The sequence below is a fragment of the Panthera pardus genome, unplaced genomic scaffold (assembly GCF_024362965.1).
Source record: "Panthera pardus isolate Hobbes unplaced genomic scaffold, ASM2436296v1 HiC_scaffold_6, whole genome shotgun sequence".
NCBI lineage: Eukaryota > Metazoa > Chordata > Mammalia > Carnivora > Felidae > Panthera > Panthera pardus.
This window is the reverse complement of record NW_026526991.1, coordinates 114,784,034-114,811,862: the sequence shown is the minus strand read 5'-3', so window position 1 is coordinate 114,811,862 and position 27,829 is coordinate 114,784,034. Positions and strand designations below refer to the sequence as shown.

At 44.0% G+C, this 27,829-nt stretch overlaps 1 long non-coding RNA gene across 3 annotated transcripts; it reads left to right on the top strand.

Annotated features, from left to right (window-relative positions):
* LOC109276342 (uncharacterized) lies at window positions 1–27,829 on the top strand. 3 transcript variants are annotated; one of them, XR_008419549.1, is made up of 5 exons: window positions 1–234; window positions 2,923–3,012; window positions 3,594–3,654; window positions 4,438–4,541; window positions 27,416–27,828. It is a non-coding gene; the product is annotated as an uncharacterized LOC109276342 (long non-coding RNA). The 3 variants fall into 3 exon arrangements; XR_008419550.1 differs by lacking the exon at window positions 1–234 and adding an exon at window positions 253–2,029 and having other exon boundaries at window positions 27,416–27,829; XR_008419551.1 differs by lacking the exon at window positions 2,923–3,012 and having other exon boundaries at window positions 27,416–27,827.

Here is a 27,829-nt window from a genome sequence, read left to right as displayed (position 1 = left end):
AAGTCTTCCCCCAACTTCGCACTTGCCCATTCAGGTCACATACACGGATGCGACTTCTTTCTCCTCTTTTCTCCTCCCCCTTTAACTTCACAACCCAAACCCAAACCCGAAACACACCTGTCATTCTCTTGTAGGTGGACGTGCCTGCCCAGACAGCCGGAGTGAAGACACTTACTGGGCCCGAGGGAGAAAAGCCCCACCATCTCTGGGACATTGTCGCAGGCCTGTGGGAAGGTAAGTTATTAAACGGAAGCAGCCCCGTCCTCACTGTGACTCAGATAGGTGGCGCGATCTGTGCCCCAGCTCGTCCCGGGGCCGCGTCTTCAGTGTGAGCAATGCCAAGGCCTTAGCGACCTATTCCTGAGCCCTGTGGGTGTAGGGGCGAGGGGGGCCCAGCGGATCCGGCCAGCCCAGCGCTGCAAGCAGGCCCATTCCCAGCCGCCCGCTGTTTGTGAAGCAGCCCCGTAGAGAGAGCGCAGGGGAAAACCAGTCCTCTTATCGGAGCAGAGGGCATTCACCAGTTGCCAGAGTGATCTGGTCCGAGTGCTTGGCGGCAGGTGGCCGGAGGAGGAATCATGAAGCGAACTGGGAGGTCGGAGTGGACATGGAACAGTGATTAACGGTCGCTATTCCTTTGTCAGGCTCTCTCGTGGTCGGCGGGGGGCTCTCAACTTGAGCTTGCTTGGCAGCGTAGGGTTAGGGATTCCAGACACGGAGCTTCCGCAGTGGGAAAGTCCGCCCCCGCTCACGGGGAGCGCTTCCATTTACAAGGCTGATGCTCTGGTTTTATTTCAGTTTTCTGCAACATGAAAAACACTGCACATGGGAAAGGAAACGCTTCATCATTATGTATTTGTCCACTAATGACGCATGCTGGTAATGCAGTCTGGTTGAAGCAACAGAAACATTAAAGAAAGAACTGTCCATAATTATGTATGTGCATGTAGATATGTATCTATAAATAGATAATAGCTTAGATCTCTCTCTCTCTCTCTCTCTCTCTCTCTCTCTCTCTCTCGATCAATGTATCTATATACCCAAAAGCAGCTGGATGTTTTACAGATTAACTATCCAACTGGTCAAGGGCAGTTAAGCTTAATTAATGTGAACTTAGCCCCTTAAGTTAATGACCTCTCCTCTGGAGCTGAGTGGGGACCGGGAAAGGAAGCTGTTTAATAGCTAACTTGATGGCTAATGCTTTCTTACTGTACCATTTTCTAGATTGTTTTCATACTAACAATGAAGTATTGTTTTGATTTCTTTCTTAATCAAGAGTTAACACATTTTCTTGTTTTGTTTCGTTTTGTAGAACTAAACAAGTAATTCATATGCCTTTTCCTGGAGATTTGAGTTTTTTGTTTCTTTTCGTTTTTTGTTTGTCAGCTTAGCAGTAAACATTTGGCTTAGCATTTTTTCTTGGGCCTGTAACCCCAAAAGGAAACACATTCCTGTTGGATTACCTACACTTTGATTTTGGTAAATACTATTTCTGCTAAGGTGAGGGAAAAGTCTGTAAAGAGGTCAGTGAAAGCCCAGGTTCCCTGGCCCCCAAGGCTGTTTTTAGTAATAAGTGCAGAGCTTACAGATCTGGCTTCTGCACTTAACATCTGACAGAATTAAGAATCTTCTTTAGGTGCCTAATAGCCTGTCAGGGAGGGACCTTAAATCTGGGAATTTTAGGCGTTTAAATGTATTTATTGATTTAAATTCAGTTGTGGGAAAACGAAGGGAGAATTCTCTTTAGAATCATGCGACCACCAATAATAAATATTTTTTATAACACTTTACTGAGGTAAATTTATTTATTTATTTAAAATTTTTTTTAATGTTTTATTTATATTTGAGAGAGAGACAGAGCATGAGTGGGGAAGGGGCAGAGAGAGACGGAGACAGAATCTGAAGCAGGCTCCAGGCTCTGAACTGTCAGCACAGAGCCTGATGTGGGGCTTGAACTCATGAACCACGAGATCATGACCCGAGCCAAAGTCAGACGCTTAACCGACTGAGCCACCCAGGCACCCCTACTGAGGTAAATTTAAACTCAGTGAAGTGAACACATCTCAGGCCTAAAGCTCAATGATATTATATGTATGTCCACAGCCACATGGCCCCCATAACAGATCAAGATTGAAAGCTTTTCTGGCCCCTTAGACAATTCCCGTTTCCATTTAATGTCATCACCCCAATTTAACTACGATTTTGATTACTTTGACGATAGATTAGTTTGGTCTGTTTTTTGACTTTAGATAAAAGGAATGCTTTCTTTTGCATGCCTGGCTTCTTTCACTCCAGGTAAGTAATTTTAAATTTACATGCAGTTGTGTTCACTTTTTTCTATGTATACAGTTCGTAGCTGTTACACGTGTATAGATTCCTGTAACTATCACCCAGGTGCCCCCCAAAGATGCCATTCTGTGAGTTCCTCCAAATGTTTTATAGTTTAGCCTTCACATTTAGGTATTAGACCCATCTCCACTGAGAATTATTCTTGCGTGTGTGTGTGTGTGTGTGTGTGTGTGTGCGTGTGTGTGCACACAGTGTGAAGTAACAGGACATCCAGGTGATATCCACAGCTGCTCCCACACTAGATCAATGAGTTTTCTTTCCCCTATTGACTTCACTGGTGCCTTTGTTGAAAATCAAATGATCGTATACGTATGGGTCTATTTGGGGGCTTGTTATTCTGTTCCGTTGATCTATTTGTCTGTTCCTATGCCAATACCACACAGTTTTAATTACTATAACTTTATAGCATGTCTTGAAATAATGGCAGTACAAAATCCTTCTCTGCTGCCTACCCATCTTCTTCCTTTTCCTCGTCCTCCTCTTCCTTCTTTTCCAAGATCGTTTTGGATATTTAGATTGCTTTTAGGTCACATAAATTTTATAATCCATTTGTTTATTAAAAAAAAAATCCTGCAGGAATTGTCACAGAAATTGCATTGGACCCACAGATCAACTCAGGCAGACTTGACATCCTAATAATATTCAGTGTGTCTATTCACAAATGAGGTAATTCTTTCCATTTACTTAGGCCTTTAAAAAATTCCCCTTAGTAGAGCACCTGGTGCCTCAGTCGGGTTAAGCGTCTGACTTCGGCTCAGGTCATGATCTTGCGGTTCGTGGGTTCGAGCCCCGCATCGGGCTCTGTGCTGACAGTTCAGAGCCTGGAGCCTGCTTCGGATTCTGTGTCTCCCTCTCTCTTTGCCTCTCCTCCACTCATGCTCTGTTTCTGTGTGTCTCTCAAAAATAAATAAAAAACGTTAAAAAATGTAAAAAAAAAAAAAAAAAGAATCTCGTTTAAAGAATTCCCTTAGCAATGTCTGCATGTTTTATAAAATTCAGTATAGAAGACTTGCACATCTGTCATTAATTTTATTCCCAGGTATTTGATGATATTGTAAACGATATTTTTTTATTGTGATAAGAAAGACATAACACAAAATTTATCATCGGAACCATTTTAACATGTCCCCTTCAGTGGCATTAAATACATTCACATTGTTGTGCTACCATCACCTACCTGCACCCCTTTTTTTTTGAGCTGGAAGTCTGTACCCATTAAGAAATAACTGCCCATTCCTTTCCCTTAGCCTCTGGCAACCACATTTCTACTTTCTGGCTCTAAGAATGTGACCACTCCAGGTGCCTCAGGTAAGTAGAATCATACAGTATTTATCCCTGTGTGTGTGTTTCATTTCACTTAGCGTGATGTCTTCAATGTCCATCCGTGTTGTAGCAGGGGTCAGAATTGCACTCCTTGCTAAGGCTGAAAAACATTCCATTGTACGTGTATATCACACCTTGTTTATGTACTCATCTGTCAATGGAAATTCAGCTTGTTTCCGTCTTTTGTCGATTGTGGATGATGCCGCGTGGACTTTGGTGTTGAATATCTGTTTGAGTCCCCATGTTCAATTCTTTTGTTTATATTACTGGATCGTATGGTAATTCTATGTTTAACCTTTTTGGGGATGTAAATGGCATTGTAGACTTTTATTTTTTCCATTGTTTTTATTGTCATTTAGAAGTAACATGGATTTTGGGGGTGTTGACTTTATACCCCACCACCTTGCTAAGTTCACTCACCGGTGCTAATCTATTATAGATTCCTTTGGATTTTTGACGTGGACGATCACGTCATCTTTGACTAAAAACAGTTTAGCTTTGTCTTTGCTAATGTGTATGCTTTTTAATTTTTTCCCTTATTTCACTAGCTAGGACCTCCGGGGCAATGTCAAGCCAAAATGGTGAGAGTGGATATTCTTGCACGCTTAATCGTAGGGGAAAGGAATTCACTATTTCACTACTGTTATGTCAGCTACAGAACTCCTTTGTCGGATTGAAGGAGCTCCCTTTATATTCCCAGTTTGCTAAGGATTTTTATTTTTTATTATATTGTCCTTCTTAAATGTTTATTTATTTATTTATTTTGAGAGAGAGAGATGGAGAATGCAAGCAGGAGAGGGGGAGAGAGAGGGGAGAGAGAGAGAATCGTGCCCTCAGTGCGGAGCCCAACTCCGGGATCAATCTCATGAAAGGTGAGATCATGAACTGAGCTGAAACCAAGAGTCGGACACTTAATTGACTGAGCCACCCAGGCACTCCACTAATCATATTCATGATTATACGAATATGATAATTGGAGTGAATGGTATTCATTCGACAAATACGTATTGAGTATCTACCATATGCTGGTAAATAGCCATAAACAAAGCACATAAAACAAAGCACATAAAACAAAACACATAAAGCTTATGTGTTGTGTACAAAAATAAACAGATAAAATGTATATTATACTGGAAGGTGGTAACTGATGTAAGAAAAATAAAGCAGCGGATCTCCTGTTCCCCTTCATGGGTAGCCCCGAGTTCCTCAGCAAAGTGTCGTTCTGGCCATGAAGAGGTTTGTTTGTTTTTTTTTTTTTTTTAATCTTTTTTTTTTTTTAATTTTTTTATTTTATTTTTGGGACAGAGAGAGACAGAGCATGAACGGGGGAGGGGCAGAGAGAGAGGGAGACACAGAATCGGAAACAGGCTCCAGGCTCCGAGCCATCAGCCCAGAGCCTGACGCGGGGCTCGAACTCACGGACCGCGAGATCGTGACCTGGCTGAAGTCGGACGCTTAACCGACTGCGCCACCCAGGCGCCCCAGAGGTTTGTTTGTTTTTAAAAACAACATGATGTTTCAAGGAAAGCCAAGTATTTCATCGGATATACTCTACCGTAGTGCTAAGAATCTTTTCTATGCTGAGGAAAAATAGGCTGTGATTGGCCTTGCTAATAAATAGTAAATTGAACTTCATTTTGTACCTTCTTAAGGAATTTCGAAGGCTATTTTTGGCTCTATGTAATTTTGGCTACAAGGAATGACTTTACTCCATCGAAAGAAATGGTTCCTCTATGATCTCGGAGCAAAGGATGGTCCTTCAAACAGAATATTTCAGCCTATGGGAAACATATTTCATTGCCTTTATTTTTCTCATTGTGTTGTGGATGGGTAAAAATTTCATTATGGATGGTCATCAATTCTCAGACCTGCAATTAAAACTCAGTAATTGAAGGGAAGGGCTCAGTGTTTCCATTTGGAAAAACACTTGGGATCTTGGTGTATGAGTTATTTCCTGACCCAAAGTCTCAGACAGTGGGTGTATCATCTCCTTCTTCCCTGGTGTTCTTGAGAACAGAATTAAAAGCGGTAACATATGCAACGGCTGGGCACAGAGCCACGCACAGAACAAGGGGAGAAACAAGTGTTAGTTCCTCCTCTTGCTTTGTCATCCTTGCCCTCCTTGATCTCACTTCTCAATGTCATAGCTGGATATTTGTAGCTGTGGCTAGACCAAGAGATGCCAGATGGTGGAGACAGGTGAGTCTTGAGTCACAGCAGAGGTCATTCTAAGGTGTCCGAGTGGAAATCCTAGGCAAGTTCAGGGTCTAGAGGGCAAATGGAGCTGGTGTCTTAGGGTATAAACCTTGATGGCAAATGTGGACAATAGAAGGTCCAAGAGATGGTTGGTGGTTACCAGGGTTCAATTTGGTATTAAGAAACAGGCAAGCAAGGCAGATTAGCCGAGAACAGCGATTCCATTCAATTTAACAAATGTTTATGGAACCGCCCCTATGCGCAGCTAAATGCTCTTAAGATCTCCGAGTTCGGAACAGCCTAGCACGTGGCAAGTGTAAGTGACGTCTGATTTGTGGCAAGGACAAGCCTCTGCTCGGGCTTTAGTAACCTGGTTTGGGCAGATAAGTCTTACAGTGAGAATCGTGTTGGAGGTTGGGTAGGAATGATGAATTTCTGCATGTGCCGATGGTTGTGCCCAAAGACAGGGTCCCTGGGAGACCCAGAGTTTCAGTGGTCCTTCTGGGTGGGCTGTGCCCATTTGTATCTGCCTCTCTCTGGTGCTAGGTTTTTTGTTTGTTTGTTTGTTTTGGTTCTCTGTGTTTCTAAAACTAGAGTTTAGGTTGGAAGGGACATGCTGTTGTAGTTTGGCAGTTGACAACCATATTGTCATTAAGTTCCATTATTTGGCTTGCATATACCACACCTCCCTTACCTTGTGAAGCAGGCCATTGACTTCAAGACATTACAGAATATTATGCACGTGGAAGAAAATATTTCGATTTTCTTTTTCTTTTTCTTCTTACTGTGTAAACAACCACTTTGGAGGGAGTAGAGCTGAAATAATCCCACCAGGAATGGGCACTGGGTTTCTGGGAACTCACGGCCAACACCTTTTTTTTTTTTTTTTTTTTTTTTTAATACACTGTGCTTGTCTGGGAATTGGGGCGAAAGAAGCTTGTTTGTTTATTTTGTTTCCAACTAAGAGTAATTTTGGAAATGCTAGAGATTTTGCAGGGGGAAAACCCTCTTTTCACTAAATGATTGATTTTGAAGAAAACTTATTTGTTTTGAGAGAGAGAGAGAGCTATTGAGCAAGCGGGGGAGGGGCAGAGAAAGAGGGACACAGGCTCCCAAGCAGGCTCTGCGCTGTCAGCACAGAACCCCATGCAGGGCTCGAACCCGCAAACCTGTGAGATCATGACCTGGGCGGAAATTAGGAGTCTGACCCTTAGCCAACTGAGCCACCCAGGCGCCCCTGAATGATCATTAAGCGATGTTTGGACGTGTGGAGACTCAGCTTCTTTGAACTTTTTGCATGCAGCACTTTTTATTCAGAAGCAACCCCCGACGTCTGAGAATTTGTTTCTGGCAAGAAACCTATTCAGATTAGCGTTGCCTCTTCATTATAAAAATCCCCACAATTGCGTGCCTGCTGGAACCATAAAGAGTGGCGTCCTTCCTCCTGGTCACCTGTCGGGGGCTAGCCGGCCAGCCTGTGAATGGGAGGCGTCCAGCCGGACACCCACCACTAGGCTGAGAGGCCTCCCTGGTCGCAAGGCTGACCTTGTGTTTTGAAGAGAGGGCACTATTTGCAAAATCTGATTGAGGAACCAATAGGCTAAATTTAACATTATGAAAATAGATGGAAAGAAAGGCATTTGGCAAACAAGTTTCCCTCGTGGGAGGGGAAACCCTCCCGGGCCCTGGGCCCTCCCCTGCAGAGGCTCAGGGAGAACCTCTGAGGAGCCGGAAGGAGACCCCAGGGCCCTGGGAGCCCCCGCGGAGCTCCAGGCCTCCAGCCCCGGGACGGCCCATCGCGTCCTGGCAGCGCATGCGCCGCGGTGACGTCACCGCGCAGGGTTTGCCCCTGGAGCCAGCGTCACCAGGAGCCAGCTCAACGTTCTGCATCCCGGCCCCCGGCACGGAGGGAGGCCTGCGGAGCGTTTCCAGGGGCACTTCCGTTTCAGCTTGTTTCTATTTTCAAGCCTGGAGACAATTAAAGACCAGGGTCTGGTGCCAGTATTTTTTTTTTTTTTTTTTCCACAGTTCGCGCTATTCTTAGAAACAGTTGAGCCGGTGGTGGAGTCTCAAGGCTCTGGAATCTTTACTTTCGTGTGGTGACAAGTTCTTTTTCCTGGGAAGGCTCAGTGGTGCTTTTCTTGGGCTCAGCAGTGCGGCTGATGCGGCCTGGACTGTGTAGACAAGAGGCGCGGGGAGGGCACACACGACCCTTTGGAACTGACGCTGGACGGGCGTCGAGGACGGGCCATCCCTGGGCAGCTACTCTAGAGCTCCTAAAGTGGTGTTTGTTCAACTACCCTGAACTTTTGTGGAAGGCCAGATGCGGGCACTGCGATAAAAGTGCTGAAGCAGAGTGATAAAACTTGTAATTTAAAAATTCTTTTTACCAGGCCATGTGGCTAAGGTTGTGTTTTGGTAAAATAAACTGCTTTTCCTAGGGTCGTATGGAATTAAAGCTTCATTCATCCGGATTTGGTTGAGCACTTACTGTGTACGACCCAAGGTTATTTAGCGTGTGGTTTTTGTCTTCGAGAAGAAATAAGACATGCGCATGAATTTCTAGCATAAAAATAACCAGGGAACACTATTACCCAAAGGCCGTTTGCATGTTGAGCTAGGAACTTTTTAGAATGATTCAACGTGAAGCAATGTTTGCTCCTGGAGATGTTTGGAGTTCTCTCTAATAAAAATCAAAAATTAAGTAAAAGTTAACAAATTAAAAAAAAAATTGAACAGGAAAAAGCCCCTGTGGAGTGCAGCCTAACTGGGACTTTAAATGAATATTTATAACCTTAGTTGCATCCATTAGAAAATGAGAAAGACTAAAACTCATGAGCTAAGTGCTCAACAGAATACAGTAAAAAAAAAAAAAAAAAAAAAAATTAATAAAAAAGAGCAAGCAGAAAGAATGCAGAAGGAAGGAAATCATAAAGATAAGGTTAGCAATTAATGAGCTAGAAAACAAAGTAATAACACAGAAAATCAACTAAACTAAAAACTAGTTCCTTGAAAAGAGTGATAAACACTTCTGGTGAAAATGACCCAAGACAGGAGGAGGCATGAAAGAGACATGACGTAGCTACAGATGGAGATTTAAGAACCTATCTGAGAATAAATATTGTGGATAAGTTCCTGACAATATGTTGGGAAACTTCCAGAGAAATTGGACAATTTCCTAGGAAAATGTCAATTACAAAAATGTAACGAAACCAAAAAGACTGAATATACCACAAAAGAAGTGAATCAAGCTAATCATCTGTGGCTTTCCCCTGGCCCCGTCCCCTCTTTAGAAAACAAGCCAGACACAGCCAAGATTACAAAATCTTCAAAGAACAGATAAGCACTACTTTGTATAAATGTTTCCGAAGAAGGGAACCAGAACAACTCCCCACAGCACTTTATATGTATGGTCTTGATAACAACGCTGAGCAAGGGAGATAAAACAAAGTGAAATCGTTGGCCACATACGAACATGAATGCAATGATCTGAAATAAAATGTTAACAAACTGAATCTATCAAAATATTAAAAAAAATTTTTTTTTTGTCCAACGGGTATTTAGTCCTAGTGGTGCAGGTGATCTTGTAATTTACCTCATTACAACAGAAAAATAACTGGAACAAAGATTCAGTTAGAGGTAACATTTCTTAGAACCAGTGGTCGAGTCCATTGGTAATTGCCATTTTTTTTCTCTATTTTTTTTCCCCCGAATTGTTGAAAATGACACAACTAAACCTTTTTAATTTCAGAAAACAAAGAGAAAAGGCAAAATCCAAAATTTAAATAAATGATGACTGGCAGTGTTCTATGAATCTTTTCCATATTCGTTGGCTTATGTTCTAGAAAATGTTCACTTTATAATTTACTTTGCTTGTAAGACTAAAGAAACTGAAGGGAATGTCTTTGTGGCTTTGGTCATTCATAAAATGTGTAATCACTTTTGTGATTGGTATTTTATTTTATTTTTAATTTTTTAAATGTTTTATTTGTTTTTGAAAGAGAGACAGAGTGCAAGTGGGCAGAGAGAGAGGGAAACACAGAATCCGAAGCAGGCTCCAGGCTCTGAACTCTCAGCACAGAGCCCAATGTGGGGCTTGAATCCACGAACCGTGAGATCTTGACCTGAGCTGAAGTCGGATGCTTAACCGACTGAGCCACCCAGGCACCCCACTAGCTTTGGAACTTTTATGTGGTACACCTACTTCCCAAATGACTGCAGTGCCTGATGGTGCCCTCTTACTGTGTTTGTAAAAATATTTTCTTCCTTCGCTCCCTTTTTTCTTTTCTTCTTTCCTTCTTGCTTTAGAATAAAAAGCCTTACCTTTCTGGTCATTATATTTCATTTTATAGTATGTCTGTTTTTTAGCCGTTCAAGACAGCGGTTGGCCTTTCATTTGCATATATTTGCATCTCTTCTGCATCTTGCTACCAGTAAACTTGATAAACCTTCCTTTTCTTTGTGCTTCTCAATTTTCTGATTCTGACCTTTCCCTCTTTCGATGATATTTAAGTAAATATCTTTCGAGCTGAGAACTTAAATTCTCTCTAACCTTAAGGTTCGAGAAAATTGACTTTTTATGAAAACTCCTGTTTGACTGGATGCAGAGATTAATAGAAAAATTTAAAAAATGAAAAGAAGGTAAGAGATAAAAGTGTAACTTTCTTTAAAGTTTATTTATTTGAGAGAGAAAGAGAGAGGGTGAGATAGAGTGGGGGAAAGAGTGGGAGGAGGGGCAGAGAGAGAGTGAGGGGGAGAGAGAATCCCAAGCAGGCTCCACGCTGTCAGCGCAGAGCCTGATGCAGGGTTCAGTCTCACCAACCACGAGATCATGACCTGAGCTGATATCAGGAGTTGGACACGTAACCTACTGAGCCACCCGGGCACCCCACTCCTTAAACTTTTTAAGCTTGTTAACCATCCAGTGTCTCTGCTCCCAGGGGATGGCCTTGGTGGCGCCCGTTAATATTTGAGTGGGTGCTGGGGTGAGTTGGCAAACAGCCTGGAGGCCTGCAGGGAGCAGACACTGGGCTAGATGCTCTGTCATTTAATGTTCGGGTCAATCCTGGGAGATATCACTCCCATGTTACAGAGAGGTAAACTGAGGCTCCAAGAGGGGTGTGATCTGTCCAACTTCTAAGCGGCAGGTCTCCTGGTTCCCAGACGTGAGACCATTTTCACTCATCGGAGTATTTGGCCCATTTAAGTTCACTTTTGTTTACTTTTGACCCATTCTTGAGACTTTGATGTGCCAAACTGGAAGGAAGTGCTCATATTGTCAACACAGTGACAGTAAAGTCATCTATCACTACCCCCAGCACTGCCCCCAGATTCAGGACAGAGCTGTCTTTATTTGTGACAGGTGATGATATTTTGAGTACAGTATGAAAGGAAGGGGGGAAAGAGCTTTCTGAGGGCGAAAGCTTGGAGAAGGCTGAAGAATGTCCGGGAAGATGGCGTAAAGATTGGATGGGGATAAAGATTGTATTTTATCTCTGGAGTTTTAAGGAAATCTCTTCTCTTGAAGCGGGCTCATTTGAGGCTGATCCCACCAGCGATGCGATGATGGATTCTCAGAGTCTCACGAGCCCTAACTGCTCTTGAAGATGATTCTCCCCTAATCTGTGAGAAAAAAGAACCAGGATGGGGGCCGGACTCCAACACAAAGGTCAGACACTTTTTAGGAGTGTGGGAGGGGCGCTTCTTTTATGTTTTTCTCTTTTATGTCTAGTGAATGAGGTTTTTCTAGTGACCTGGAGTGCCCTGCACAGAATAGATTGTCTCCTCAGTTTTAAGTTTTTCCTTAACTACCCTTCTGTCCTGCAGTTATTAATGTGACTCCATCCAGCGTTCGCCAAAACTCAAATTGATTATAAGCCATTGACTGGGACCTTTCTGTCTGCCCCTGCTCCCTGGGAATGTTGCCAGCCAGAGGTTCAAAACCGGTAAGTGTGTTGGTACTAAGTGGGTCAGCGATTTTTTTTTCTGGTGTGGACTCCTTCAGTCTTTTTGGGATGTAGGAGGGAAGAACCATCCTTAACCTTTGGGCTGATGGTGCGACCTTTCCTCAACAGAGACTCAGTAAAACAGAAGACACTCTTCCAGCCAAGGTTGGAGGCTGGCTAGCCGCATGGGACAAGAGGACAGCAGGAGAAGGGACATGTTAATTGGATAAATCTGTCAAATTTCGGTATTTCCAGTTTCCCAGCTGTTTGTTTCTTTGTTTGTTGTTAATGTTTATTTATTTATTTTTTAAATTTTTTAATGTTTTTATTTATTTTTGAGACAGAGAGAGACAGAGCAGGAGCAGGGGAGGGGCAGAGAGAGAGGGAGACGCAGAATCCGAAGCAGGCTCCAGGCTCTGAGCCGTCAGCACAGAGCCCGATGCGGGGCTCGAACTCACAGACTGTGAGATCATGACCTGAGCCAAAGTTGGATGCCCAACCGACTGAGCCACCCAGGCACCCCAATGTTTATTTATTTTTGAGGGTGGGGGGAGAGAGCGTGAGTGGGGAGGGGCGGGGGGGGGGTTCAGGGCTTGAAATCACAAACCATGAGATCATGACCTGAGCCAAAGTTGGATGCCCAACCGACCGAGCCACCTAGGCACCCTATTAGCTATTCATTTAGAAAAAATCTTTTCTAGTCGTCCTCAGAGAAGTCACATCAGACCCTCTCAGTCATAGCCAGGTCTCTCAGCATTTGTTGCTTCAACATGTATTTCTTGAGTGTGCTGTGATCCAGGCCTTCTCCTCCACTGAAAATGCCGTGGGGAATGAGACCCACAATGGGGGTGGGGGTGTTCAAAATCCTTGAGGACTTTGCCTCTGCCTGGGTGGGACAGATAAGCACTGAGGGTAGAGGCTATCGCTGCCACTACTAGCTTTATCCTTCCTACGATTTGCGGTTCATGTTTTTTCTTACATCCTAGTTCGGATTCCAGCTCTCTTGGGAAGACTTCCCAGATTCACCTCTCCTCTGGGCGCAAGCATGGCATGTTGTTCCTGGGTATGTGGGCCTGGTACTTAACCCACCCCCGCATGGTTTGGGGGGAAGACCAGGGGCGGGCGAAGGGACCTGGGTGTGCCCCCTGATGCCACATCTTCTTGGTTATGTGACCGCACTTCAGCTCTGTTCCTCTGTCCCTTCATTGCAAATGGAGGATAACGTGTGTGCCTCACAGAGCAGTGAGGAGAACCACATGGCATCAGGTATATGAGGTCACGCACCATACGTCCTCTGCGTTCTAGTAGCCGGTCATTACATATTGGGTTTTTTTCCTCCTGTTTTTCGTATCTTCACTTACTCACGTATTAAAGGGTTAACCTATCATTTCTAATTTCTCCTCTGCCTCCAAGATGCTGAGATTCTGATGTATTGTTATTTGATTATTATAAGAATAGTTCTCTCATGTGTCTGTTTTATGTTTCCGGCAATCTTCTAAGTCTCTCGAGAGTTGTTATAATTTTGGCAGCCCTCACCATGGTCAAGTCAGTGGAGGGCTCTCTGTATTTCCAGTGGATATCTTTTATGTATGTGCCATGATATACCTATTATGTCTGTCTGTCTTGTTTTCCATCACGAAGCACGGACGCTTTGAGACGATTTCCTGGCCGTGTCCCTTCAGTGCCCGCTACACTTATCCAGAGGGGTGCTTGACGAACGCAAGTAGGGATGGGGACTACCAACTGTTCTCCATCCTAGGGTCATGTTTTCTTTACACGTTAACTCTGGAATTACTTATATTCACAGTAATTAATCTTCCATAGAAACTTTCGGTCGGAGTGAAACATTCCTCAGATCTCCTGTTCTGATAATAACACGATTCCAAGCCGCTGCCATTTTATTCACCTGATCCATTCGTGAAGAGTGTCCCCATGAGCTGTTGACATTCACGTGCTCGCCATAATTGAATTTCACATCTTATCTCTCTATTATAATCTGATAGGTATTCCTACTGTGCTTTGGCTCCGAATATAATACAAATCACATTTCAGGAATCCAAACTTTACCTCCAGGGATATTTCTGCTCTCGTTAACGAACGGTTTGTGTACATTGAACTCTTCTGAAAAAGTTTAGTCAAATGGACCTCAAGACCCTTACTCTTTGGAAACTCATTATAGCACACACTCAATACAAAACAAACAGCAAATCTTTTGTTATTGGAAATTCTCCCTGGGGCTGAACGAGGTAAATATTTAAGAAGTGACGCTCGGCCATCGTTCAGAAAACTTCGTTCTATCAGTAAACACATACTCACCGTTTTCACAGACAGCAAATATGATGAAGATATTACAGCATTTCCTTCTTTGCACTCAAATAGTAAAAGTACCACCTCTTTAAGCGAGATCTTATCCCCTGTTAACAATTTAGTTAATAAGTAGTTAGTTTAAGCCTCTCCTGGCCCTTAACACTTGACTTAAGTAGGCCCTCGGCCCCTGGTAGTCTCGAAGATATACCTGGAGATTTGAAAAAAAAAAAAAAAAAATTCTAAAGTTTAGGAACGTATAAGAAGAGTGTTCTTGATATGAACCTTTTTATTTTTCTTTCTTTTTAAGACAATAGCCAGAAGTTTGCTTGATAAATAATCTCCCTGTATATGACATCTCCAAATTTCCTTGAAATCACTCAGCTTGTGTCAAGGGCTGATTCTGAATTCTTTGGTCTCTAACAGCTATACCTGATAACTTGAAAAGATTGTGGTTCGCTGTGGGTATGTACCAGATATTAAAATAAATTATTATTATTTTTTAATAATTTTTAATTGTTATTTATTTTTGAAAGAGAGAGAGACAGAGCACGAGCAGGGGAGGAACAGAGAGAGAAGGAGACGCAGAATCCGAAGCAGACTCCAGGCTCCCAGCTGTCAGCACAGAGCCCAACACGGGGCTCGAACCCACGAACCGCGAGATCATGAACTGAGCCAAAGTCGGACGCTTAACTGACTGAGCCACCCAGGTGTCCCAAAATAAATTATTTTGATGCCCAGTGGCTTTTGGACTAGTTGGAGATATTAAGGGTTAAATTATGCCAGTCTAATTAAGCATGCTTAACTGCAGGTTCTTAAAATAAGAAGTGAGGCCTCTTTTTATATAATTCTGACTCATCCATTCCCCCACCTCCCATCCCTCCTTGCCCGCATGACCGGAGCATTTTTTCTCACGACGGAGCGGGCTCAGGACTTTGAGAGTCCATGCCCTTTGGGTCATGACCTGTCTGTCCTGAGCACCTAATGATGTTTTTTCCCCCAATTTTATATGCTTACTTATTTATTTTGAAATAGAAGGCGAGTGGCGTAGGGGCAGAGAGAGAGAGGGAGACAGAGAGAGAATATCCCAAGCAGGCTCCGCGTTGTCAGCACAGAGCCCGATGCAGGCTCGAACCCATGAACTGTGAGCGCATGACCTGAGCTGAAATCAAGAGTCAGATTCTTAACTGACGGAGCCACCCAGGCGCCCCACATCCATGGATGTAAATCCTTTGTTTGGTCTTCTAAGAAAAATTTTCGGGGTTGGATACATGGTCATTTATTTCTTATAACCCCCTCTGTGATTAGGAACTATCATTTCCCCCATTTTATAGATGAGGAAACAGGCTCAGGGAGGTTCAATAATTTGCCTCAGATACTAAATATTGAAGCTGAAATTTTGAAAAAGTGAACCTTGCCTCAAATCCCTGATCTCAACCATTTTGTCATAGGTAACACACAATATATTCAGCTAAAAACATTTTCATACTGCAAATGAAATTCCCCCTGACACCCACCTTAAATCAAGCCCCCTCCCAGAAGCACCTGCTCTTAAGATTTTCCAAATCTTTCATGAGTTCGAGCCCCGCGTCGGGCTCTGTGCTGACAGCTCAGAGCCTGGAGCCTGCTTCCGATTCTGTATCTCCCTCTCTCTCTGCTCCTCCCCTGCTCACACTCTGTCTCTCTCTCAAAAATAAAGAAAGATTAAAAAACATTAAAAAAAATAAAAAAAGTTTTCCAAATCTTCATTTTTATCGTGGGATTAAAAAAAAATACAAGCCATCTCACACTGTATCTTTTCATCGGTAACTTGTTTTTTAATGTAAAAACACATTTTAGAGATTTTTCTAGTTCAATGCAAGGGTTGGGCTTTATTAGCACTATTATTTAAAAATGTTTAAATATTATTTATTTTTTTGTGAGACAGAGTGTGAGGTGGGCGGGCAGAGAGAGAGGGAGACACAGAATCGGAAGCAGGTTCCAGGCTCCGAGCTGTCAGCACACAGAGTCCGACGCGGGGCTTGAAGCCACAAACTGTGAGATCATGACCTGAGCCAAAGTTGGACACTTCACCGACCGAGCCACCCAGGTGCCCCTTTATTATTATTTTTTAAATGGTTGCATAGTATCCTATGTCATGGGTATACTGTGGAATATTCAATCACTTTTCTATTGACAGATGGTGATTAGCCTTTTTTTTTTTTAGTATATAAAACCAAAGGGCTTCAATAAACAACCTTGTGTGGGCCCCCTATGCAGACTCCTCATTCCCTTTAAGAGGGTAATATACTAACATTCCGTAGTGTGATCCCGAAAGCCCTGACTTCCTTTGCCTTTTCTTGTCTTTCCAACAAAAGAAGTTCAATTAGAACCTTAGACAATGTTTCACTCATTCGCATTCTTGCACCTAAGTGTTCTGGAGTTCATAGGGTAGCACAGGACAACCGACCCAACATGAGACTTAACCACGTGGCCACAATGAAGCGAGTCCTTTGCCCATGGCCAAAAGCTCGCTGGTTTCTTCTGCCTGGAGGAGAAAGTGACCTGGCAAGGGATTTCCTCTACCATGCCAGCTTTGGTCTCCCCTGAACACCGGCCAGGGACCTTTCTTCTCTTGGATGAACCACTGTAGCTCAGGAGCACACCCCTCGCGCAAATGCACCTTGTGTGGGCTCTACCTCCGGCGGGGAGTACTGGCTTCTGACCTTCTCCATCCAGTCCGTGGATGGTTTAGGAGCAGCATCGGTGGCTTTGCTCCCCGTGATGTCACTGAAATGTGCGAGCAGATCCTTGGCTTCTTTCGAAACCACGTTTCCATGGAGAATCACACATTTTTGCTCCGTAGTTTCACACCAGAAAATTTCAACTTTTGCTAAAATTTTTCTCATCCAATGAACAATTTTTCACACTGGCCGAACCACTTATGAGAGCAGTTCCCAAACGCAATTTTTTTTTTTTTATGTCCTTGCAAAGAATATGCAGGACTCCTTTCTACTATAGATCTGAGCTAACGACAGAGCTCTGTATCCTACTCTTTAATTTATCTAAAACTCCTTATCAGGACCCTTGATTTTCTCAGGTATCATCACCTCTTTAATTATCACTAATACTAACACGAACAACTCTCCCAAAACTAGCTAATTTGTCCATTTCTCGTCTTTCAAGTAGGACAATTTATTTGTTTTTAAGCCCTTCCCCAGGACTTTGTCAATTTATGTAGAACATGGTAGCATCCTAGATTTGGTCCTTTTTCGGACAGTCGTCGAATTTGCAAGCAGGCATTGTTCCAGCTTATCATTTACTTTCCATAAGAGACTGGTTAAATGAGTTTCCTAATGATAGACTAGAACGCAGCTCACCTCTCTCCAGTTCAGTGCTGTTCCATCGCACTTACAGTGACCTGAGTTATGGAGCCGGAACTTGGTGCACAGTTTACCCTAGAAGGAGATCCCAGTTCTCTTGGTCAGTGGTTAGGGCTTTGTTGAGGGGGAGGCCGGGGGTAAAGGGAATGAAAGCGTCCGTGGGGTGACAACGCGCAGCCAGCCTTAAACGTACGTGGAGGGCTCCTATAGATTGTAGTAGTTGGTGGTTTTGAGTGCATCGAGAACCACTGGGACGTTGGTGGTAGTGGGCGCTTTTCTCTTACCAGTGGGAAGTATTGGAAGGCTAGGGGCCTAGCCCTCATGAAAGATTTGGAAAACTCTTAAGAGCAGGTGCTTCTGGGAGGGGGCTTGATTTAAGATGGGGGTCAGAGAAAGGGCGGGGGCAAGGACATAGGAAACAACCAAGGAATCAGACCTTACCGTTCATGCTAAGTTTAGAAGGCCACACAACATCCTAGAGAAAAGAAGAAAAGCATCTCTAAGAGTTGCCTGCAATAACTTTGCTTCTTGATGTGTCCTGGGGCACCCGTGTATGTGAGCATTTTCCATTCAATATTGACGATATCATAACTGCATCGCAAGATCCATTTTCCTCCAGCCTGACCACAAGAGGAAACTATTCATGATACGGCTGTGAGGATATTCCACATTCTCAGCATATTTTTCTAATGATTTCGCTTTTATTCTCCAGGCCACAATTACCTCCACCCCTTTTGGACAGGGGAAGACAGCCTTTCCCTAAAGCACCCGGCAATGTGTCAGGGTGCAAATGTGGGCTAAACTTAAATGTGTCTTTAATTAGTATCAAATCAGAAGTCAGAATGTGCAAAGCACTGCCTTTGAGACGGCTCCAGATTCTTCATTATGGAGTCTATTTTCTGTGGCTCTCTGGCCCCAGAACTCTCTTTTTTTTTTTCCATTTCTCTTTCCCACTGAGCCTCATGTGCCGGATATAGTGTATCCTGTATTCGCCAGTTATGGCTTTTGAGGTGAAATTTAAACATGAAACATGGCTTCTCTGAGACTCTGGGAAATTGAGTCTATTGATTTGCCTTTACCAGGTAGGAAAAGGCTTTGATTTATCTACCTTTTTAATCTTCTAATTTTGGCACCAAATAAAAGTGACACACGAAGGAGAGTTTTGGTTCTGTAAGACAAATTGGCCAGGGCGTTTTCCATCCCCTTCTGGGCTGTGTAAGAGTAAAGTTCTGATGGGAACAGACACCTTCCGAATGTCATGACAACGCAGGGACTGAGAGCAGGACCCTGGCAAGGAGAGCAAGGGGCTTTCCAGTTCTGGAATGTGGTTTGTGGGGGCACGAGGAAGGAAAGGCATTCTTCCCCACGTGTCTCCTACCAAGTCCCACAGCATCTGAGATGCTGAAATTTGAGATGAGCTCTCCCGGGTTAGGTACCTTTTCCTCTGGGTCCTTACCAAAAGAGGGAAACATGCAGATATTGAAATATATTGTCACTAACACTTTGGTGTGAATTTATTTCCCAGCCTCGGCAGCTAAAAACATCGTGGAAAGTATTTAGAAATTTATCGACGAGGCTCAAACACCCCCCTGTTTTTGCAAATCAAGTCTCACCGTACGCAGCCATGCCCATTAATTTATATATTGTCTGGGGCTGCCTTCACCCTGTAGTACTGGACTGAGGAGTTGTGAGACCACGTGGTTCTCCAAGTCTGAAATATTTATTATCTGGCCCTTTTCAGGAAAACTATGCTGAACAAAGTTGCGATCTCCAAGAGAGTAGCCAGTAGTCACGTGTACCTATCCAATGATAAGTTCCTTAAATTAAATATAATTAAAAATTCAGGTCCTCGTTTCACTACCCACATTTCAAGTGCTTATTAGCCACTTGTGGCTAGTGGCTACCATATTGGATAATGTAGATACAGAACATTTTTATCGTTGTAGAAAGTTCTACGAAAACTCATACATTAGTTAATAAGTTATATAATTAGCATATATTAATCCACTAACAACCCAAACATATCAAGTTCTTTGATCTCTATTGCTTAAAAAAAATTTTTTTTCACGCTAATTATTTTTGAGAGAGAGAGAGACAGAGGCAGAGTGCGAGGAGGGGAGGAGCAGAAAGAGGGCAGAATCTGAAGCAGGCTCCAGGCTCCGAGCCATCAGCACAGAGCCCAACGCGGGGCTCGAACCCACAAACCATGAGATGGTGACCTGAGCCAAAGTCGGAAGCTTAACGGACTGAGCCACCCAGGCGCTGCTCTATCACTGTCTTTAATCCAAGATAAAAATCATCTCAGGGGATGATAGTTACATTCACTGACTGTCTCTGGGCAGTATGACATGTCTTGTTCCATGAGTATTTGCCCTCCCATGGACCCATGATCTAATTTGTAGAAGTGATTATTTTCTTCTCGTATGTGAGTCCAAAAGCTACAGGCATTCCAGTATAGTCTCCACATCTTTCCTCTGGCTCCTGCATTTCACAATTCCTTGCTGGCCTTTTGGTGAGAGAAACGGACTCCCCGGACCGTGGACCAGACCTCCCTAGCTTGGAAGGAAGGTCACTTCGGACCCGGGCCTGAGAGCCCGTGGTTATGCCCTGGATGAGAGCCCAAACTTGCCCCCAGGGACTCCTGGAGACATCCCTGCTGCTGAAAGTTGAGCCGCTTCCCGAGGAAAGATTTTCGAGGCTGGGGGAACCATTGCCATCAGTCTGGATAAAGGTTGGGCTTTCTGCGAGATGTTATGTGATGTATGGGGAGCCGGTAAAGAAGAGAGTAGCGCCTGGGGAAGCCCCTTCTGATGTGGGCTGAGAATCGTTGTCTGTATTAGCGCAGAAGGCCAAGTTGTTATTCAGAGACTCAACAGTGCAGTGGCTTAAAAGACGAACAAGTTTATCTCTTTCGTGTGACAGTCCAAGGTGAAAGTTCCAGAGGCAGTCTGCTCTGACCCACTGCTGTTTAAAAACGGACACAGGTTCCTTGCAAGTCTTTGCTCTGTCCTCCGCCGTCGCTGACTCCCCGGAACACTTGTCATCTGCACGGTTGAAGGTGGTTATGCGCACATCCAAGTTTCAAGGTGTGAGAAGGGGAGCAGGTGTGGAGGAGGTGGGCCCGCTCTCTCCGCAGAGGCCTGGGCCCAGCCATGGTCCGGCGGCCCGGACAACGACACCTAACTGCAAGGCGGGCTGGGAAGGGCAGCCTGGACCTGTGTGGACACGTGGAACGTGGATTTGGGGAGACCGCTGACTCCCCACTATCCTATGTACTTGGCCTTTTAAACATCAAGGCTCCACACGCGCCAAGAAACCGTATTGTGGCTCTTCCCCTTCTACCTCCCTCTCTACCTTCGCAAAGCTTTCCAAGAAAGAAAGAGAATTCGTTTTTCAACCTTTTTGTTACTGCTGAGAAAATGACAAGGCCCCAAACACCTCCGCCTAGAGCTGAAAACGGATGGCATTTCTGTAGGGAATGACCCCTTTCTGTGAATGCTAATGCTCCGGAACGGGAGCTATTTGGTGTTTTTCTGGAGCAGGGGTGTGTGGAACCGCTCTCATCGTATCTTCGACGGCCGGAAACAGAGATGCGGGCAGAATGTTCTTCGGGGCCAGTGAGCCGTGTGCAGGCCTCCGAGCTCCTCATTACTTTTCTTCCCCTCATTCCACTAGAGCAGCTCCAAGTCGTGACAACCCGTGGGGATAATTGACGTGAAAGTGCTCAACCCCGAGTGCCCAAGCTTCCCCCAAACAATCGCCGGATTGTTCTGGGACCTGTCGATGCCACAAACCTCATGCTGAGGAGTTGGCCCCATAATCAGAAAGCAGCGGCTGTCAAGCCCATGAAATGGTTTTAGGTGACGAAGTGAACGAGACAAAGCAGTTTCTTCTTCTTCTCTGGCAGGGAAGACAGCCGGTGTCCGAGTGGGGCTGATGCTTCTGTAAAGGAAACTAAGTGAATCTGGCTTCCATTTCACACTCGTGCTTTCCAGACCGATACCGACTCTGTGAGGCTCATCTCCTGAGCCTGGTTTCCCCCGGTTCTTGGCTGATGGGGCGGCAAAATCCCGCTGCAGCTCAGGGAGGGCAGTAGAGGCTGCGGGCCCGTAAGCCCCACCTGCCGCCCGCTTGAATAACCCTTAAAAACCTCTGGGGATTCTCAAAACGGAGAGTGTTTTGCACTCTCTCAGCACTGAAAGGAAGCTCCATATGTGAGAGTTCTAACCTGGACGTCGACTTTTTATATGGGGGGGACGTTGGACATGAGGTAGGGAGAAAGAAAAGCTGGGGCTGGAAAAGCACCATTCACGGGGTACCTGTGATTCAAACAAACTTGAAATATATCTTATCGTTTACCTGCCTCGAATGAAAACACACTCTCGTAAACAGACATTGTGGCGCGAGGGGAAGGGGAACAGCAGATGAAGGGGAGCCGGTGGAAGTGGTCCAATTTCTGTAGGCCTTGGGTGCCTCATCTGTGACTGGGAATACTCAGTAGACAATTCGAATCGTATCCTTCACATCAAATAGATGTGAAGAGATGTGACTACATCACCAAGCATCGTAATAATCAGTTATGTTCTTGAGGTGGTTTCGTATAAAATCTCTCTCTTTATTAACACATATTTGGATGTTGGGATATATGGATATCAGGAAGCATTAGGGACGCACTGATGCTTTAGAACTTTCCCCCATATGTGGATATCAGGTAGAAATACAGGAGTTTAAAATGTGTGGTAGGGCTCCTGGGTGGCTCAGCCGGTTGAGCATCGGACTCTTGGTTTTGGCTCAGGTCGTGATCCCAGCGTCGTCTTGAGTCAGGCTCCGAGCTGTGTGTGGAGCTTGCTTAAGATTCTCTCTCTCTCCCTCTATCCCTCCTATGCCTGCATGGGTGCATGCTCTCTCTCCCTCTCAAATAAAAAAAGTGTGTCCCACGTGTTTCTGAGTTGAATGAGAATGGAAATCAGTTACTTAGCCTTACGTATCCTGATACCCACGTAGCCCTTGTTATTGATATCATCCTGCTTATACCCAGGACAACTATCACACTACAAGTGAGTTATCTAAAAAGCAGAAAGTCTGGGGACACTTTACGTGCGCTAAAGGGACTGCGAGGGGGAATTTTCCAAAATAGAAACATTTCCAATTACTTAGACTCTCGTTGCAAATCTAGTTCTTAAAAAGCCTTCAGCCAATCGTGTCGTTACAGAATTGGGGGAACATATCCAGCGCGTAATTGTCCGTTGGCTTTTATGCTTTCCAAACCAGGCCATTTCTTGGTAGGCTTTAAATTGTAACCAGGTGACATGAAATCAAACCGCTGGCATCAGTAGCACACGGGCACCTGTGAAATGAATCGAATGTGAATAGGTATTTGGGAATTTTGTTTGTAATTTCCCTCTGTTTCAGATTATATAATAGCACAACAGAACAGCTGGTGCATGGCCTCTAGGATAATGTAGTGAAGGAAAAATACCCCTTGCAACTTAGAAAACAGCCAAGTTGCAGGGTAAAGGAATAGAGTTTTATTTTTCAATTAGTACACTTAAAAAACATTTGTTTTAATGTTTACTTAGTTTTGAGAGAGCGAGAGCGCACGAGTGATGCAGGGGCAGAGAGAAGGGGACAGGGGGTCCGGAGCAGGCTCTGTGCTGACAGCAGCGAGCCCGACGTGGGGCTTGAACTCACAAACCGTGAGATCATGAAGTGATCTGAAGTCGGACGCCCAACCGACTGAGCCACCCAGGTGCCCCGGGAACGAAGTGTTTTAATGTCAGCTAAACATAGCCTGTGAGGTTGTCTGTCATGGAAGAGATTCAGATTTACTTACCTGGGCTCCGTAGAGACGGTCTGCAAGATTGTGCTGGAATCTGCATTTCCATCCCGTTTCTCTCTGAACCACAGACTTGAACATCCCTCTTGGAACCGAACAACATTTGTTTGCTTGTCAATGACTTCAAACTATTTGCAGAATACCCACCGTGTGTGGGGCACGCCGCTAAGTTCTGGAGATTCAGAAATGAGTGACACAGGTCCCGCCCTTCGTTGGGGGGGTTCTCAGTTTGTCAGGGGAAAGGAACACATAAAGAGACACAGTGATGAGCAGGAGATCTGGAGATGGGCTCTGGCCTTTTCTGGCCACATGGCTGTGGCTCAATGCTGTTTCAGTTTCTTCACGAATGAAGTGGGCAGTGGCATACATGTATTGATAATAAATGGCATATTTGAACTCTGATCTCTTGGAATCTCACGTCTGCTGTATGCTTTCTATTGAGTACAGCTAATTAAAGTAGGCTGCAGTAGAATTATCCTTTATCACCATATTTGGGTCCCTTCCTGGTTCGGATTCTCCCTCCATCACGTCCTATGCCCAAAGGACTCCAAGGCTGGCTTTTCTGCTCATGGGTGCCTTTCTGCTTCTTGTTGTTTTATATTGGGGTTTCTCCCTTTTTCTCTTTCTCACCCCACTGTAAAGACAGAACGTAGTCTTGGTGCTACTTTTCTGCCCTGCTGTACCTGAAGCGAATTTACAGCTCGTTTGAAATTTCTGAGATTCTTTTCCATAGTTGCGGGAAACAAAAGTCAAGGAGGGCATGTGTGGGTTTAAAAGTTGGGTGTGAGAGTGCGCTCCCTTTTGGGTTGCTGCTTTGTTCGGTCATTCCTTACAGGTTCAACTTTTTTTTTTAAGCCACGAGTTTTGTTGTTGTTTTTATTTTGTACAAAGGAAAAAAAAACACATCAGGTATATTGCAGAGAAACGTAAGATATCAAGTAAGTGTCCTGGGGTGAAGAGCATGAGAGAAAGAGAGAGAGAGGGAGAGGGAGAGAGAGAGAGGATTGATGAAGGAATGAATGTGAAGACATTAAGAATGTTGAATGTTGCCTTGGAAGGATGAGGTTGATAAATGTGGTGATTTTTAAAAAAGACTGCATTTATTTATTTTTGAGAGAGTGAGCGAGCGAGCGAGACAGAGACAGGATCCCAAGCAGGCTCCATGCTGTCAGTGCAGAGCCTGACGCAGGGCTTGATCATGACCTGAGCTGAAACCAAGAGGCGGGTGCTTAACAGGCTGAGCCACCCAGGTGGTGCCCCACGACTGCCGAGGGTCTTGACACTATTCTTACTGAGAGGTGGGGTCAATGTCCTCTCTCCTGAAGTCTGGGTCGGTTTGTGATTTGCTTGTAGCCAGTACAATACTGCACGATTTTCACGACTAGGTGGAAAGTACAATGTAGCTTTCACTTTGTTGACTGGGGCACTCACTGTTGGAGCTCAGAGCTGGCCGGAAGCACAGACCACGTGGAGAGGACATACGTAAAGAGGCAACTGACATCTCAGTTGACAGCCAACATCAAACACCAGATATGTGAGTGAAGATGCCTCCAGAAGATTCCATCCCCAGCTGTCGAGTCACCCTTAGCTGTGGAGTCTTCCCAGTTGAGATTCTAGATACTGCTGCGCAGACATACGCAATTTTCATTGTACTCTGACTCAATTCCTGACCCAGAAAATTTGTGAGCATAAAGAAATGGTTGTTTTAAGCTGTTAAGTTTTGGGGTAATTTGTTATGGAGCAATGGGGCACGGGAATAAGGATGTGGAGGGGGAGGGAGTGACAGCCGGCATGAGGTGTTACCCTCCCTTTTCCTTTGGCACCACGTGTTCCGCCACGGATGGTTTTTCCCTGAATAAACACTTGGGTAAAAAAAAGAAAATTGGGGATAAGGGTCCAGAAGAGACCTTAGCATCCATTTTAAGGTGAAGAAGGAGATAGGGAGGAAGTTCTTGTGGCCAACAGCTCCAGGCAGCCATTGTAGGCAACCCAACAGACATCCAATGTAAACAGACCGGTGGGGACCTCTACAAAAGTCCCTTTATAAGAACCAAAGCTTCAGGAATGGCGATTCTATTTTTGCAAACTCAGAGATATTCATCGGTTTCCTGGTCCAGACTTTTCAAAAGGCAGGTTTCAGTGGCGACTGTGGGAATAATTATTCTTTTGAGTGTCTGAGAGTGGAGAGGAACAGCACAGGTGAAATAAAATCAAGGATCCTCTGTTCAGGCAAAGTGAGGTCCATGGAACCTAAGCAGAGAGAGTGGCTGTGATCTCAACCCGGAGCTGGGCCAGCACTTCTGCTCCAGAACCTTCCATCTTGGGGTACATCATATTTCTCATGAGGCATTGAGATATCCTGCCACACAAATAAAAAGTGCATAGGGATTTGGTGCTCACTGTCCCTAGCACGAAGTTTTCCTCTAGGATATAATTTATAGATGAATTTAAAAAAAATAAATAAATAAAATGATCTCAACCAGGGGAGAAAGGCTTCCAACCCAGTAGATTTCTTAAATTGTTCTTATGAATAGACTGTTTTTCTAATTTCTTCCCTAAGTTTGTGTATGATATATGATTACACCAGAATGTGAAACCAGCCAAATGAGCCCCAGGAAAGAAATGTTGCTCCAAAGTAAATATAGGAACTTGGTTAATGCCACATGATCAGATATCTTGCAAATAAGACACACAATTAAAAAATCATCGTATATGACATTGGGAGTTACAGATTATATGAGATAGTCCCCCCATGCTGAAGTGGAAATTTGATATCCTTATTGAGCCTTGAGACGAATTCTGGGAAAATGGAACTTTGAACCTATATGAAAAGGAGCGAGTGATTATGTAGAAATGTGGCCAAAACCTAGGGGACACACAGGAACAAAAGCAGATCGTAAATCTCTAATGTAGAGAAACGTTCAGCAAACCGTTGTCTCTGCGTGAAGGGATATGACATTTGTAGACGTGAGACAGTTCTCAAATTTTAGTTAGCACCAGTCAACACCAAACTGCCAGGTGAAATTCTCTTAAAGCATACATATGTATTTAAAAGAATCCTCTCGTAGAAAGGAAATGCAAACTGAAATAGCCACCCACTTATTTTAAGTAAAACAATGAAGCTCCACTAAATGGAAGAATTAAGGGTAGGGTGGCATTTTTTTTTTTTTTTTTAAACTCACCATACTGTGATTTTACCTTGCAAAGTGTATCATTTAAGAGATGCATGAATAAGTTTATTTTTTATTACCATCAGAAAAATAAGTAAAGGGTAGGCAAATGGAAACCATGAGTGACAATAACACAACACTCTACGAGAACATTTTCTTATCGCACAGCTTAAAAGAAGTCACAACTTGGGATTGGAAAACTTGTTATTGTAAAGACTTTTTATATCGTGGTATTATTTTACTTTAATGAACCAACCTCGACAACTTGGGATATATATTTAGATAAAACGTTAGGAAGGGGACTGTCTTCAAATGAAGATCATTACACACAAATGGAGAGTCAAAGGTTTCTCTAACAACCTCATGCTAACCTTTCCCCACCTCTTCTGCTGGGGGAGAGTTCATGTAAATCCTTCCTTTTATGGGTAACGATCAGCTTTGTTCTTTGCTTAATGTACATGGAACCCTGTTTTCCTGACACTGTGCATTTTTACATTTTTAGGGACAGTAAGGCTTTTCCTTCTCTGGGGTCTTAAAACGATTGACACTAGTCCAGCAAAGCTGTAGACCCTGGTCTTAAAGGATCAAAGACTGAAATGGAGCTAATTTCCTACAGTGATTCTACAGCCTGGGGAATTACCTAAGGAAAAAGCTGCCTATTGCCATTTATTGAACTAATTAAAAATAAAAACATAGCTTTCAATAAAAAGTATATCTCAGAGCATGATACTAATTAGGTTTTTTTTTCTTTGCCTTGAAAAAAAATGTAACCTGATCTTTCTCTTTTGAAGGGTGCCTATGCTCAGTACATTTTGTTAATTGGTTTATTAACTCTTCTGATTCTGGGATTGTTCATGTTCAGACTTTCTCATGTAGGCTCACACTGATATCCGTGTGTAAAGTCTGACCGCAGATTGGGTTTTCTTATTACAGACCAACAAAAAGAAGAGAATCCGTGTTGGAAAGGAACTTGAAAGATTATCTGATCATCTCTGCCTTCACGCAAGTGTATTTATTGTAAGCTAGTGAATGAAGACGTGCAGGTATATACTCAGATGTGACTGAGGTTAGACCATGGGCAGCTGGTGAAGTGAAGATGAGACAGAATCATACTGCCTAGGTTCACAATCCAGAAATCCAATATTTACCTATTTCAATAATAATCATGCTGTGGGGAAGAGGGCGCAAACTCACGATGCAGATTTCCATCAAACAGAATGACAACTGCTAGAATTACTTTAGTCTAAAGAGTGCGTTTCAGGGGCGCCTGGGTGGCTCAGTCGGTTAAGCGGCCGACTTCAGCTCAGGTCATGATCTCGTGGTCCGTGAGTTCGAGCCCCGCGTCGG